We start from the raw sequence: 16,433 nt of genomic DNA on the forward strand, positions 1-16,433 counted from the left end.
GGTTTGACTATGGACTTGTATTTGGAGTCTCTCCATTTATCTTGTGAATCGTGTGTAGGTGTTTGCTCACCTAACAGTGCTAATATTGCCCAGCCAAGGATCTCATGGCACCCCAGAGCGCCATGGCACCCTGGTTAAGTATCACTGCTGCCATGTTATCAGGACTATGCAGATGCACCAAATGCAGATGGGAAGGCGCCTGGGTGTCAGGAAGATGTAAGCTCGTGTATGTTGAACTCACTTGGGAGACGGACTCATCATGAACCTCCGCTATTTTGCTCACACATGCCAACAGGTCACAAGGTGAGCAGACTGTGGCCTACAAAGGCTCATGATTCTCCGAATTAGTGTCTAAAGGGCTGCCCTTTCCTGCCTTCAAGCTGATACAGGCAATAAAATACCGCAGAGAACTGACCTGGTATATACTCAGCTCTTACCAGAGGGACACGGGGGGGGCAAACCCCGGCAGAAATGAGCTCTAGTTCCTGAAGGACATTTTGCTGTCAAGCTAAGAAAATACACACCAGAAGCAAACAGAACAGGCTAGATCAGTCCCATCAGCCTTTTTAATTTCTTTTTTGCAGGGAAAGCAAAACTTAAAGCTGCTAAGATCAAATGCAAATCCCTTTAAGTAAAAAAAAACCCAAACCAACAGATAAGGATGGAGTCACTTATCATAACACACTGCTCTGAGTCCAGCATTATCTGGCTTGTGAATAGTGCCTTGGTCTAATCTTTTTGTTGGTGGCACAATTATTCACAGACACAGATCAAGATAAGTCATCATTTTAATTGCCTGCCTTGAAAATAACACGAGATTCAGGCAGCTAGGTGACTTTTTGTCTGCCTCTAGCAGCAGCCGGGGGAGAGACTGGTGACCCCGCTGCCACCACGACTGTCAAAGCTTGGTGTAGTATTGACAACCAAGGCTCATTCACCGAGAACCATGGGTTGCACGGTGGGTGCTAACAGCCGGTCTGAAGGTGCAGCACTACCTTTGAATGCCTTTAGTGCTTGCACATTATTATAGAGCACGTTGTCAGCAATCTCAGTTCGAGGATGATCTCTGCCACAGCTCACTGATGGGTTTTGAGGTGACTTAAGAGTCCAATCCTTGAGCCACAAACCCGTCCACACAAGTTGCAGGTCTGTCCGTCCTCTGGTCTCTCTTCTTTGCTTCAAGGGCAAGATGCTTTACCTGGTTGAGGTTGTGGCACCATTGGAGTTGGTTAGCAAGCAGTTCCTCCCAGCTCTTGGTTTCTGTCTTGATGGTTGCCTTCCATGTGTCCTTGCAGCATTTCTTCTGGCCGCCGCAAGACCTCAGGCCACAGCGAAGCTGAGAATAGAGCGCTTGTTTTGGGAATGAAAAGCCAGGCATCCGCACACCATGTCCAGTCCAGCAAAACTGGTGCTTGAGGATCACCGACTCAATGCTTGTAACTGTGAGTGTCTATACATATGCTACGGGGGCTGGGGGGGGGCGGCGCTTTAACGAGAACGGCTCTGAAAGTCACTTAAAGTGCATGCAGCGTCACATGTATTCAGTGTCAAATTGGTGGCAGGAGTGCTTTAATTAAATCTTATTCCACCAGTTTTAGTTGAAGTCTTTGCCGCCATTTTGAAACAGGGGTGTTGAATGCATGTGATGCAGGGGCTGCTGGAGCATGCTAATTAGCACGCTCCAGCAGATGCACAGCAGACTTGATTAATTGAGTCCGCTCTGACGCATGCTAATTAGCACGCGTCATAGAAGAGGTCTGTCATGTGCATAGGTGCCCAGTGGCTTCAGCAAGGATGCTGGTGTTTGTGTGGGGATTTTCCCATTTGATGCAGAGGATTTTCTGGAGGCATCATTGGCGACCTCTTCAGGCTCTTGAGATGACAGTGATAGCTTACCCACATTTCACATCTGTAGAGTAGCGTGGGGATGATGACTGAGTTGTAGATCTGGATCTTGGTGTCTTTTTGGAAATCACGATCCATAAAAAGACGATGAAGCAACTTCTCAGAGGAGGCACTTGCAGCCTGGAGGTCGTGCTGGATCTCATCAACGTTCAGTGTGGCTACTCGAGTAAGGGAAGTGCTCGACTACCTCCAGGGTCTTTCCCACAATGGCAATTTGAGGAAGGAGTCACACGCATGGCCTGGACCAGGCCTGGCAAGAATTTCCAGGTCTAGATATAGGTGCAGTCAGAACAAAAAACAGCGGGCATGTTAATCTGGTTCTGAACAATGACATTTTGCAAATCAATGGACTGTTTTTTTAAAGCAGGGACAAAATGTGATGGCTTGTTTTTACTCCAGCTGAATGATTTCCTTTCACAGAAGTGTGCTCTGTGTACCAAGACTGGAGCTGTGTATCAGTGTCTCTTGTTCTCCAGCAAGTCCTGACAAGAGGCTGGATGCTTGTCTGCAGCCGGATTCAGGCACTTTAATGTGCTAAAGTAGATCCCCCCCGCTCAACCTGGCTGTGTCACATCTGTCTGCAGGAGTTTTGCCATCAGCTGCTGCAGAACCCAGCCCAGGAAGCAGCAGGAGTGAAATAAATCCCAGCCCCATTGAGTAGCATGCACTTGTTAAAACAAACTCAAGAAGAAACGCTGACAAAACAAGGCATCCCACTGTCTGCAAGGTTTTGCCCCCAGGAAGGGAAAGGAAGAATGGACGTGTGGGCGGCAAATGTTAATCATATCTGTCCATACAGTGCTGGAAAGAGCTCGGGTGTTATGTAACGAGCAGAGCCCCATACAAAAGCCATCGCTGACTCCTGCAGGGCCAGGGCTTTATCTGAGATTGAAAACCGCGGGCTAATCTCTTGGAGTCGGGGGTGCCCTTTCTCCAGTCTCAGGTGCACATGCATATGCACACACAGAGGTGTGAGTCTGAAGTCAGGGTAGATATACACCTTTATAGATGAACTAAATACGATCTATATGACAGAGCACAAGTTTTCATGAACCCAGGCTCACTTCCACAGATGCCACAAAGGGACGAACACATCGTACGCACAGGGCATGTCTACACATGCATTTACACCAACTTAAATTTACTGCACAGTATATTACAGCACAGGAAATGGGAATAGGCTGGCATCTACACATGCAGGCTTTAAAAGTGCATTAACGCTGTATGTGAACTGACTTGAGACTAAGATTAGTCCCAAGTCAGTCCACACACATGCACACGCACACACACACACACAATGTTACTACATAGCAAGGAGTCAACATGTGCATTATCACGCAGTAACTAATTGGGCATGAATTTGATACCTGCAAGATGCAGGTATCAAATTTATGCTCAAGTCAGTGTAAATCACCATATTTACTGCACAGTACAGGCTTGCACATGTAGACGCATGCCGGTACCACTCAGAAATTTCAGTTACCGCGCAGTAAATGCCCACGTGTAGATGTGCCCACACAGACACACTTACTTCTTGGTTTGTGAAGCCTCCTCCTGGTTTCTCCTCCAGGCTCCTCTGTTTTTTATTGCCTATACATCAGCCAACAGAAGAAGGGCTGAATTCAGTGTCCTCTGCCCTAGTTGGCTGCAAACACAGATGGGCTGCCCAAAAGGCTCTGTGCATCCTAAGTCCCGGAGGGATGTTCTGGAGCTTGGCCTGGGGATGATGCCTGCATGCTCACAGCCAATATCTCAAGTACCTGGAACATGCATTCAAACCAGTGGCAGCTGCCATTGCTCAGTACCATGCAGGATTGTGGCCCAGTTTGGACCTGCCCATCCACCCAACGACTGAACTCACCCGAAGATCACTGACGCTCCATGGATAGCCTGTATGAGGGGACGTACATGGGGTGGCAGGCAATTATAACACGGGAAGCATGTTGCTATTCTGGTCAGTGGAATTCCAGCAGGGGCCCCTTTCATCTCCTTGCCCAGTGATTTGTGGGCCAAATCCTGTGGGCTGCACTGTAGGACCACGGGAAGGGGCTCTCCAGCCATTATGTCTGATCCCCCGTGTTCACGTATGTCCAAAGAGTGCTAAGCTTCAACCTGAAATCCATCTACTCTATGGCCTTTTGCACCACAACTGCAAAACCAAAGGTTCCTCGCCGCAGGCCAGCAGTAAAGAGCAGAGAAGACTGTGGCACTGACAATGAACTGGGGCTGCAATAACGAGTGCTCAGCGAGTCCCAGGAAGAGGAGCAGGCCCTATGCTACTATAGCTTCCCCTCCGTCTCGCCCTTGCCAGTCTCACGCACCAATACGTGTCTAAGCCCCTTGCCGTGAATTGACTATACAAGGTGGTCTAATAGTCCTGCTGCCCTGGATTCACATGCAAAGGAGGGTTCATATCCTGATCTTCCTTATACCACAGTTACACAGCAGAAAGCAGGATCCAGCCCCATAAGCTTTTGCTTCTAATTTGTTCAAAAGTAAGTTTAAAGTTCCCCTTCTGACCCCTGAGTGCAGGGCAGGATTAGAGGCAGCTTTCCACACAATAGCCCGGGGTCTAGGTTGTAGCCGTGTTGGTCTCAGGACACAGGCAGACAAGGGTCTGTGGGTGAATCTGATCTCTTTTATTAGACCAACTTAAATAGCTGGGGGAAAAATTTTTTTGCAAGGTTTTCCAAAAGCTTGCAATTTTTTTCCCCCAGCTATTCAAGATGATCCAGTAAAAGAGATCACATCTACCCAAATAACCTTGTCGCACAATAGCCATACACTCTTGTTTTATACTTTCCTGGGGTCTCACTGGCTAAGGCCTCAGTGGGGCTCCACCAGAGTCAATGAGAGTTTCACCTACGCTCTTGGAAGTCGGCAGGAGTGGGGTTACATCCAGTGGGACTTTTATTTTACATCTACATTTTCCCTCATTGAAATGGGGGAATCTCACTTCTGATATGCCTCAGGACATGAGCCAAACACAACAGAGCTGTTCTCTCCGCCACCAACCTTGATACTAATGCAGATGATAACGATCAGATCCAGGACTTGAAATATAGAAAACATTCCTTGACTGTCAAGAGGTCTCAAGTAAAGTAAACCAGAATTTTCCACTGCTACTATTTCCCTATCTAATAACCCATTTATAAACACACCACCGTCAAGCCTTGGAGGCCTAATGGAAGCAGTAATGGGGCCTTCCACTTTACAAAGGAAGTTACTTGTCTTTATCCCCCATTTTACACGTAGAGAAACTGAGGCACAGAGCAGGCACTTCCCAAAGCCATGTATCAGGGCAGTGGTGGGGTTGGGAATAACACCTAGGCCTCCTCGTTTGCAGTCCCCCAGTCTGACACTTTGAATCAAAATGTCTCTCAGAAGCTATCTGGGTCCAAACCTGTCTTGCGCACATTGAAAATGAACCAGCTTAGCCAACTTTATCAGCAAACTGTAAGCAGATCAGAGCATGGATCGTCTTTATTCTGTGTTTGTACAGCACCTAGCGCCATGGCATGTAGGTCCAGGGCTGCAGCAATGTGTTACCGCAATGCACATAAATACTAGTGCATGTACAAGTGGGGAGGGGAGCAGTTTGATTTTGATGCTTGGTGGGGATGGGATACGGTGAGGCTTTACAAAATGCTAAATGGTGAAGAGAAAATAAACAGGGATTTATTATTTATTCTCTCACACAATGCAAGAACAAGGGGTCCTAAGATGAAACCAGTAGGGGGTAGATTTAAAACTAACAAAAGGCAGCTCTTTTTCACACCGCGTGTGATGACAAGTGTGGAACTCCAGATGCTGCCACCAGATGTAGCAGAAGCTGGCAGTTTAGCCCGATTCAAAAAGGGACTGGAATAAATCTTGGAGGAAAGGGGCACCAGTAGCTATTGGGTCTGGGAACAAGGGACACAGGCCCTGAATCAGAACTTCTTAGACTTAAATGCTGGAGGATCCAGGTGGGAAAGAAACAGGTTACTCTCCCTTTCAGTATCCGCTCCCTAGCCGTGTCTACACGTTCATTAATACACAGAAGTTACTGCACATTTAATTTAGTACTTGCTTAATGAAGTATTAAGTAAATGTGCAGTCACTGCAGTTACTGTGCAGTAGCCCTGGCAAACGCCTTTTTAGTGACGCTCTGGCGCAGTAGCTTAGTAATGCCGCGCAGCAGCATATTAGCACTGGTCGTGCTGTGACGTGCTACTGCGCAGTATTATTATTAAGCGACTGTGCATTAAGCGTCTCATGTAGACGCGGCCCTGCCACCGTGTGACACAGGCTGACCCAGTAGACGGCAGGTCTTTCGTGCTTATGCTATGACGAGCTGCGCCTGGTGTTTCAGAAAGGCTAAGCAGGAATAACTACAAAAACCCCAGGGTCATTAAGCAGCAGCAAAAGGAAGTGCTACCACGTTATCCGGTGACAGTGAAGAAAGTTACTCATCACCTCTGGCCTTACCGGTGGCCGTGCACAGCATGACCAGGGCAGGACATGAAGAGTAACACCCACAACCTTTGATCTTCAACCGCAACTTTTAATTGAACTTTTTGGACTCCTTGCAATCGTGGCTGAGAAAACTGCTAATGCAACAAGAATAAGAAGAAGTGCACCTCCCCCCCTGCCCTCTTCCCTGGATATCTGTACGTGCTGCTTGCTTGTTCTTAAAACTCCAATGGTTACATTTTAAAGCCTCCAATTTTGTGCCCACAGTCAGTTATGGACAAACTTCGGAGGGCAAGTATTTGCAGACATAAAATCAGGGCAGCCAGCCAAGCTCTAACTGAGGGAGATTGTGGAAATACGTCCCTCTGGAAGGCTGTGCCATCACTGCCAACTTCAGCATCCAAGCATCCAGCAATGCCAGGACACAGGTCTGCCTGGCTGGCAGTTCCTAAACTAGCATGCAGATGGCCCCATGTGACTATCTGCATCTGCAGTTAATTGCAATTGCAAAAGTACAGACAGCATCAAAATTGTTGGCTGTGGATGTTGTTGAACCTCTCCTCCTATTGCACAGATTCACAGACACAGGGCCGGAGGGGCCCTCAGAGGTCATCTAGTCCAGTCCTCAGGCAGGATTATTCCTATCCAAACCATCCTATACATGAAATGGGATTGGGACTTCCACTCCAGCCTGGTTTACTGTCCAGAAAACAATCCTGCTGCTCGTCACATGTGCATCGTCTTGCAGAAGGGGCTAACATTTGCAGTCGTGGTCCTGGTGAGCTTCCCATCACCCAGAAAGATTTGGTCAGGATGTTAGATTTCAATGCAAGTATTTAAGGACTTGATCCCATTCCTGTTGAAGTCAGGGACAAGCTTCTTAAAAGCTCACAGATCACAGGGAGCTATGCGAGGGGGATTGCCAGGTCATTTAATGAATCATTTCTTGCTCAGGAAGGAGAGCTTCTGGTCCTAATCAGTTTGTCCTGGTGTTTGATTCCTCTAACAGGCAATGCAAGTTATTTATTGATCCGCCAAAGCAGAGCGTGGTGCACTTACAGCCTCCTGCCAGCACTTGAACATACACCGAGATGCTCAGCTTTGCACGCAGTCATGTCTTTACCTCCTCAGTGCAATCCTTATTCTGCAAGGCATGGTCCTACACCTTCACAGGCATGTCCTAATGCCCTGCGTACACTCCCTTTTCTAGGCAAAGCAGCTGCAAGTAATATTGCCAACCCAAAAAGGCAGAAAGAAAGGCTTCCTTCCCCCCCAACACATTCTCCCCCCTCCAACTGAAATTCTTGGTTTTAACTATCAGGACTTTTGGCAAGTGTTTGGCCAGGGACATTGTATATTTGTCAAACAGAACATGAGACCTCTAAAGCCTTTATTGGTTTTTTTAAATACCCCCCTTATAGATTTCCAAAGTGCTTAGAAGCCAAGCCAAGCTTTCAATGCAGGACAATGAACACCCGGGACAACACTTGACAACACAGCGCAAAGGACCTCTCAGGGACACGCGCTGTTGAACAACAAAACAACAAGAAGTACGAATCCCCCGAGTACCAGAGAACCACCTACGCATCTTCCCTGTGGGACTGTATATGCTCTACCTGTGCTGGACAAAAATATTAGCAAGCCACCATTATGCACTGGCCAGTAGATGGTCTGGATGACCCAGGTATCCGACAACAGAATCCCCTCTGGCCTTCAAAATCTATGAACTGGAGACCCCCTTTGCTTTGTCTTGCTCATCTCCTGATTATTCAGCGTGCTGAGTCTGTGCTAAGTAACCCCCCATTCATTCCTACATAATTACACACAGATGACGAGTTCGATTTTACTCCCCATTAAAATCAATAGCAGCCTTCCTAGGGGCTCCTCTCCAGACGAGCCCCTTACAACAGCGCGGGGTGGCCGAACTGCAGCACGTGTCCCGCAAGCCGCACGAGAGAGGCCTCCGTGTGTGCCAGGGAGGGGGACGGCCAGCATAGCAGCAGATAGGGCAGGGAGCAGAAAGCAGAGCAGCAGATTGCGCAGGGGAAGGGGATCGGCGTGGCGTTCGGGGAGGGTGAGGGGCTACTTTGCGGCAGGCCCGCCGAAAACTTTGGCCCGCGCTATATGAGCAAATCCACCAAAGTACCAAGCCCTCCCCGCAGTGACTCAGTCTCTGGCTGACTCCCCTGTGGTTGTTACAGCAGAAATGAGGATTTGGAGCTCCCGGGACTTTGAAACTGGATCCCAAAAAGAAGCCAAATAAGACAAAAGTCAGCGTGAGGCAGAAAGAAGCAAAAGAAGGCAAAAGTCAGCGTGAGCCACAGCGGGCTCCTGATTTCTCCTCCTCTTTCTCTGTCCTTATACACAACTGTCGGTTAAAGGGAAGGGGCATTTCTACTCACGGGAGGGGAAAGCGGCTCACGGAGACATCGTGTGCTTTCCACAGGGCTCTCTCTCACCAGCCCGGCGCTCAGAAAAAGTTCCCTGAAATCAAACTCTTTTTTTGGCCTTGCCTCAGAGCGAAAAAAAGGGAAGCAAAGCACGGCTGTCTTGCCAAAGCCATGCCCCTCCAGTTTGGAAAGAGCGGTAGTGGGAACGATTTAAACATCCTGCCAGGCTCCGCCTCTATGACAGCTCCCCACTCACCCCCCAGGAGCCTGCCTGGATGTGTCAGGAAAGCAGCTCAGAGTTACTTTCCATTTGAACTCCTCCTTCTCTTTTCTCTTCCAGCAGGGTCTGGACGAAGTATTCAGGCACGAATTCCAGCATCATCCCTCGCCAGGTGCTCCGTGCCGGGGAGATGGAGAAGCCCAGCATAAGCTGGAATACAAATGTTCACACACGTGCGCGCACAATGCACACGCGAACGCGTGCACTTTCCTAGGGATACAGCCTTAACGCTGTATTTTTCTTTAGCCCGCTGGAAACGAGTTCGCAGCATCAACTCGTGGCGCCGGCATCAGATCTGCAAGATAGAAAGCCTGGCTAATAAGGACCATATGGGAAAGCGCCTGTTGGCAACAGATCCATGTGCAGAGAGCTGAGGCAAAAAAAAGACCAGACGCTCTAATGAGAAAAGGCTATTTCAGATCATTGTGCGCCGCACTAACGAGCTGGGCTCTCTCTGACAGAGGCAATGCGCTCCTCAAATGGCTCATGCGGGTTGGGATCCTGGGCAAGACAGATGGGTGATGCAGAGGATTACAAGAGACCCTCAAAACTATGCCTGGATCTTTGGCTCGTTCCTTCGAAGGAAAAAAAAAAAAAGAAATCTAAAAAGTTAAACAAAGTTGAGCATGAGCAGAAATGAAGTGCTGAAATCCACCCCGCTGCCCATCCGAAGGCCAAATCGTTTCCATGCTGTGCTCGGCGGCAGAGGGAAGGACCCTGGAGGATGCGATTCCTGATGGAAAGGGAGGTAGAAACCCCCCCCCGTGTGGGTTATCTGGATTTCCCATCTGCTAGTCACCAGAATAAACATGTACATAGAGACCGGGATTTTGCAAAGCATCCTAAGGCTCTGGATGCTTAATTCCCATTCTTTGGGAATCTCAGCCAGATGTTCTTGAAAGCAACCGCACCACCTGGAACAACTCAAGGAGCTGGCAAGAGGTCTCGAGCGATCATCCTGATAACGCAGTGTACCGGCTCAGGGGTTACACCCAGCATGGTCCCCTTCTAGCTGCTATTCAGTTTGCTCGGCTGTAATCCCCTCCCCACTGCTACCACAGATTCGCCTTTATTCCCCGTGTTTCTGGCATGGGACATTTCACCCAGAAGGTCTCATTAAAGTGAAAAAACTGTACACGGGGATTACTGAACTCACTATTTGAATGCTGTCATTATCTCTGGTGAAGGTGTGGGGGTCGATACTACAAGTTGGTCTGGGACAGCCGGGAGGCTAGGTACAGTACTGCCAGGACTTACCAACCCTGCTTCACTGATAAATCCTAAAAGGAGCACAGGCCAAGGCAGCAAGGCTACAGAAGAGATGTCCTGCCCTCCCAAAGGATGTGGCTAGGCAACCGGACCCCGTGGCTTGTGGGTGGATGAATGCTGCCTGTCACCAGTCAGGACAATGATGCCCCTGCTAGCTGGGATAACAAGGGGCAGTGATGAAATGGGTCAAAGGAGCTAGGCCATCCCATTACTGCAACACAGCTTCCCCCTACACTTCACGACTATCCTTCTGGAAGTGTCGGTGGGCTGTTGTTCTCCATATCAAACAGCAAGGAGTCAAATAATCCAGTGCCACTTCCTGCAAGAGACTGACTATTCTCTGCGGCTTTAGGGGTCAGCACTAGGAGCAACGGCATCAAACTTCACCTGAGGAAATGAAGGTTGGAGATGAGGAGGGTCTTTCAGTCGTGCCTAGAGAAGTGATTTCCATCTCCACCCAGCGAAATTTTCAAGACCAGGTTAGACAGACACTTGGCTGGGATGATCCTCACTTGAGCTGGCCTAGATGACCTCATGAGGTCTGCTTTGGCCCTACTCGCTAGGATCCTGTGTGCCCTGTGAAACATTTTGTGTCAAATCTGACGAGCCTGGACACATGGCCGGGAGCACACCTAAGCATGAAAGCTCATGCACCGTGCCAACCTGCTCTGCACCATGCCAGACATCTACTGAAGGCCAAGTTCTGCCTTGGAGACCCATACAGAAACAGGGCTGGAAGGCACTGCAGGGGGCCATGTAGTCCAGCTAAGATAAATTGGCTCCAACTTCCATTAGAGACAAAGCCACACTTCCTATGGCCCCAGTGGGAGCAAGATTTTTCCCTACATAAAAGGAAAAGAAAATACTGGTTATTTATACATAGCGGTGTGCTGAGAATGACATGCAGATTTGCTGGCTGGAAGGCCGCGGCTCCGAGATGAAAAGCAAGACAGCCTGGTGGTGTCGGTCCCTGGCAACACAGCTTTTTTAGGCTCCAAATCCTTCTGTGCCACACACATGGCCATTTCCACCATGGAAACCAAGCACCACACGAATGAAAAACAAAGCAAAATGGCAATGTTTTATACCCACTTTGTGATCACACAGCAAAAGCACAGATGATTCCCCAGGGTACCGCGCCACTGAAAACCCACTGAAGACCCTTGGGTTTTATTTTGCACACTTTTTCTCAATTCACACCACCAAAAGCAGTAGGTCTTGCTGACTCCAAGGTACTTATACACAGAGAAGATGAGAGAGAGTGGCAGGGATACGCACACTGCTATAAATAGTTTGTGATGTCTTCCTTCCAGAACAGAAAGCAGAGACAAAACAGTGCTCGTCTAGCCGTGAATAAATATACAGAGATTGAAACAGTAATAGGCACTTTTACACTCCTTGCCCGTCTGTTTGTCAAGCTTACCCATGTTTGGGATTTTAATGAATGCTTAGGGCATTAAAAAAAAAAAAAAAAAAAAAAAAAGGGACAATGAACTAGTGAATGTATTGATGACTTGTAGGGTTATGTCTGTCACTGGCGAACATATATCTACCCAGCCTCAATAACACCTCCTTTGTGTTACATTAATGGCAACTCCATAACCATGGGCGGATCTAGACTATAGAAAACGGGAGGGTGCAGATGATGAGACGCATCTTCGCATATCAGAAAAACACATTTTTTTTTTCTCCAGCTAAAAATAAACTAGAAGCTTTGCTAATACGCTAGGGGCCTAAGGTTGTATTATTCATTTTTGAGATTGAAGCAAAAACAAGTGTAACTTCATTGGAACGAGTTAAAAACAATCTGCCGAGCTGTGAAATAGGAGCTTCGTTACCAGGAGCAGGTAACAAACAGCAGAATTGCAGAACAAAGGCTAGTTTGATTGGTGGACCTTCAAGACCATTAAAAAGAAGTGCTTGTGGGATAAATTGTTCAGAAAGAATGAGGTAGATGATAATAAACCATGAAGTCAAGTGATTCCCTCGGCACTGCCTGACTAGAAATGCTGTTGCCAATGGCTTTAAACTTTGGGTAGACCAGGAATCAGAGAGGGGTGGTAGTGCACCAGTGCACCCCTCTGGATCCGTCCCATCCATAACTACTAGATACTCACAATAGGAGAAGAGATCCAATTTTGTGGCCTACGTTATGTTGAAGACTAGATTAAGAACCCTATCAGTTCAGCCTGGCCATAAAACTAGGAATTTCTACACCATGCAGCTCGCATTAAACAAATGCAGTTTACTTTTGTAATCTTCGCCTTCCGGATGTTTATCCCTTCCTTTTACACAGTTTAGAACCATTTCCCATGAGTCACTGACTCAAGCCATCACCCTTTTCTTCAAGCTAAAGCTCATACAGCGTCTTCAGTAATTTAGGCAGCTGCACCAATTTCATAAAATCAGAACGAAATAAGAAAAACTCAAGTGTCTAGGTTTTTTGTGGGGTTTTTTTAACTGAAAATACTTGACCCGGGCTTAAGTGGAAACAGAATTCTGTGGCATCTATACAGGTGCTAGGGGGTGGGGGGACGCTTAATTAGAGCAGCTGTGAGAGCCCCTCTAATTAAAGTGCCCATAGCATCACATGCATTCAGCATCCCGCGCTTCAAAAGCTTTAAAGTGCCCCACTGTTATTTTAAAACACGGGGACACCAGCCATACATAACATGGAGGCTGCTGGAGCGTGCTGATTGGCACGCTCCGGCAGACTGGATGAATCAAGTCAGCTCCGACGCGTGCTAATTAGCACACGTAGGAGCAGAGATTCGTTACTGGTATAGGTGCCCCTAGAGAAGTGGCACACCAATGATTCGACCGATTTCAGTGGTCATACCCATCTACAGGACTACTGAATATAGGGGCTGTAGGGCAAAGTCCTTGATTACTGGTCCCATCTACTCTGAAAGCTCTTAATGATGGGAAGATTAAATCAGTAAAAGACACTTGCAGAAAGCAATTTCTTCTTGCCATAGCTCAGCCCCTCATTTCTCTTTTCCCCCTACTTTAGTTTCCCTGGTCTATTTAGACTGCAAGCTTTTTGGGGGCGCATGAACTGTTCCATTACGAGGTGCATACACAGCTCCTAGGAGGCCACAACAGGACTCAGAGCTGCGATTGCAATATGATTACAGCACTTATCTTTTTGCTGGGAGAGCGCAGCACCTATTGAACGGAACAGCTGCACATCCAGAAATTTCATATTACTCTTTGAATTGTAGCCCCAAGCCTGACATGACAAAACTTCTTTTTCTTGGGCCATCTTTCTCGGAGATCTCCCAAGTAAGAGAGATCCAAAATGTAATCAAAGGCAAACATTGGATTTTCAAACCTTTGAATAACCTTAAAAAAACTGAAGAGCCGTCGGAAGGGTTTTCTCTCATCTTCCCGGGTTTTTCTTAATTGCTTATGGGTGGTGGTAATTAAAGGGGGAGGTGATCTGTGTACTCTGAAGTATCTACCTGCAGTAACCATTAAGCAAGAGTCACACGGCTCTATGTTTATGTCTAGCTTGAGGATGTAAGCAAAGGGACCTCTTCAAAAGAAGTTATATATAAATAGGAAAAGTAGCAGTTTTCCTTTTAGTTAGGGCCTGGTGCTTGACCGAACTGTCATTTGTGGCTCCAGCTATTTACCGGAGTCATCGCTGTTCTAAAAATGGCTTTTAAAACCCAGAGATTTGTGTCAGATGTAAACGTGTGTCTTAGGGGAACCGAAGCATCTTCCTTCGAGGTTTCCTGCCTTTCCTGAACTCGGCTCTTTCTGACATTATCCTCATTGTCTTGAGAGATGCAAACACAAAGAAGCACGATGATTTATTGATTTTTACGGAGGGGGCGGAGGAGGCAGAAGATCTTCTGTAGTTTGACCCTTTGTATAATACAGGTCATGCCGTCACACCCGGTTGCCGCCTGTTGTGCCCAGTACCTTGCGCTTCACTGAAGCACATATCCTCAAAAGCCCCTCCACACCAGGGCTGGAGACATCAAGACATCCAGGGCTGAATCCACCACTTCCCTGGACAGTTTGTTCCAATAATTACTCGCCCTCCGTTAACAATTCGGCTCTTATTTCTAACATGAATTTGGCTTTCATTTCCAGCTGCTAGCTCTTGTCATGCCTTCCTTGATTGGGTTGAACAGCCCTCTAGTACTCCCTATTTCCTCCACAAGAAGGTACTTGTACACTATATATAAATCAAGTCATCTCTCAGTCTTTTTCTTGGGAAGCTAAACAGCTGGAGCTCCTTATATCTTTCACTATACACCTTTTTTTTTTCTTTTTTTTGCAGCCTTCAAAAATGTTTTATGGCTCCTTTGCTTCCTCTCCCAATATTCAATATCTATTTTACAAGTGGGGCATGAGAGCTGTATTGCAGCACTGGTCCCAACAGCACCCTACACAGAGATGAAATCAGCTCCCAAGCCCTACTCGATACATCATTATTTCTGTGAGAAACAACACCCTCAAGGACGACTTGAGGATGGAGAATGAAATCCCCTGGGACCTGAGCAAACCACTTCACGGCACGCGTCTCCGCTCAGAGTGAGGACGAGAAAAATAATGATACGGGACAGATGCTAGTCACTCGTGAGAGAGCACCGGGAGGCTCTTGGCTGCTACAATGAGGAGAGAGGTATAAAGATCCTATGCAGACATAACAGAAGTCCTTTTCCAACTCTGCGCTTTAGCATCCAGCCCCCCGTTCACCAGATGTGGTCAGTACCGTGTGTTCCTGGTGGTACGACCTTCTGTTTGATGGGATTTTATGTGCACCCATGCCACTTCCCAAGACAGCCAGATGGCTGCATCACTACCCTGACCCATTGGTTATTCCCCACTTTGCCAATATGCCGGTCACTCACAAAGTGTAGCCACCGTGGTTTATATTTCTTTCCAGATCCTGCATGAAAATACTGAAATAGCATCTGGCCCAGCAGTGATCTCTGTGTAACCCCTCTTGAATCAGTTGCCATTTGAGGACAACTTTCCCTTGATGAGGATTTTCAGATACATGTCAATTAGCCAGACTTCACTTCACTAACACATGCACCGCTGATACCAAACACAGCTAATTTTTAAGTCAGAACAGCATGCAGCCCAAACTCAATGCCTCCATGACCCTAAGCCTCTCAGATCCATACAGCTGCCTTCATCAACCAAGTTTGTCATCTTGTCCAATATAGTAATTTATTTTGTATCCATCTGATAACTCTGAAACTCATGCTAAGCTGGGGCCTACTCACAAAAATTAAAATACGAAATACATATGCAAACTTCATAGTGCAAGAGGATGCGAGTTCATGGCTAGGCCACTTGAGAAGAAATGATGAGGTGTCCCTTCCAGCTTATCTTACAATATTCATGATGATCCCAGGGCAGGGGGTCGGACCTGATGATCTGTTTAGGTCGCTTTTGACCCTAAGAACTATGATACTATGATGACGCTATGATTGAAGATGATACTGGCTCTCCCCGTCTCCCACTGCCAGAAGCCGATAACAGCGTAGGGGAGCCTGGGCTCAGTTCCCCACCGCAGTGCTGCAATCCGCTGGGGGGAGGGGGTGCAGAGTCAGCCCAGATGGGCTGACTCCCCCCCATGCTGCGATTGGGTGTGGGGCAGAGAGTCAGCCCAGATGGGCTCACTTCTCCCCCCCAGTGCTGCGATCAGGTGCAGAGGGGAGAGTCATCCCAACTGGGCTCACTCCCCAACCCCTGCGCTGCAATCAGGAGGCCAGCTGGGTTGACTCTCTGCCCCGCACCCAATTGCAGCGCAAGGGGTGGGGGGAGTGAACCGAGCTGGGCTGACTCTTCGCTCCTCTGCGCAATCTAGCAGCAGGGATGGGAAGTCAACTCAGCTGGGCTGACTCCCCACCCCCTGTGCGATCTAGCACTTGGGGTGGGAAGTCAGCCTAGCTGGGCTAGGCTGACTTCCCACCCCCAGCGAAATGTCGAAACAGCATTGAAACAGAACAGCTGTTTTGAATCGAAATGAAATTCGAAATAAAACTCTGTTCCTTCAAACCGGCGAAACTGAAGGTGAAACAGAACAGTGTCGTTTCGCACAGCCCTATTCACTACTCTCTTAGTGAAAACGTTTTTCTAATATCCAACCTAAAGTGCTCTTGCAA

The 16,433-nt window shown here is 47.8% G+C and overlaps 1 protein-coding gene across 3 annotated transcripts in view; it reads right to left on the reverse strand.

Moving 5' to 3' along the window:
- GJC2 (gap junction protein gamma 2) overlaps positions 1-16,433 on the reverse strand; it is a 59,401-nt gene that overhangs the window by 7,161 nt on the left and 35,807 nt on the right. Inside the window, exon 1 of one of the 3 annotated variants that reach the window (XM_090047915.1) lies at positions 9,007-9,323. The exons of 1 other annotated variant lie outside the window; for it this stretch is intronic. The gene's annotated coding sequence lies outside the window, so the exon portion shown is untranslated. Of the gene's footprint in view, positions 1-8,762; positions 8,972-9,006; positions 9,324-16,433 lie in introns of those variants that run through there. One more of the 3 variants, XM_090047914.1, reaches the window with a different exon arrangement.

Source organism: Crocodylus siamensis, chromosome 5 (genome assembly GCF_052110815.1).
Source record: "Crocodylus siamensis isolate JL-2025a chromosome 5, ASM5211081v1, whole genome shotgun sequence".
NCBI lineage: Eukaryota > Metazoa > Chordata > Crocodylia > Crocodylidae > Crocodylus > Crocodylus siamensis.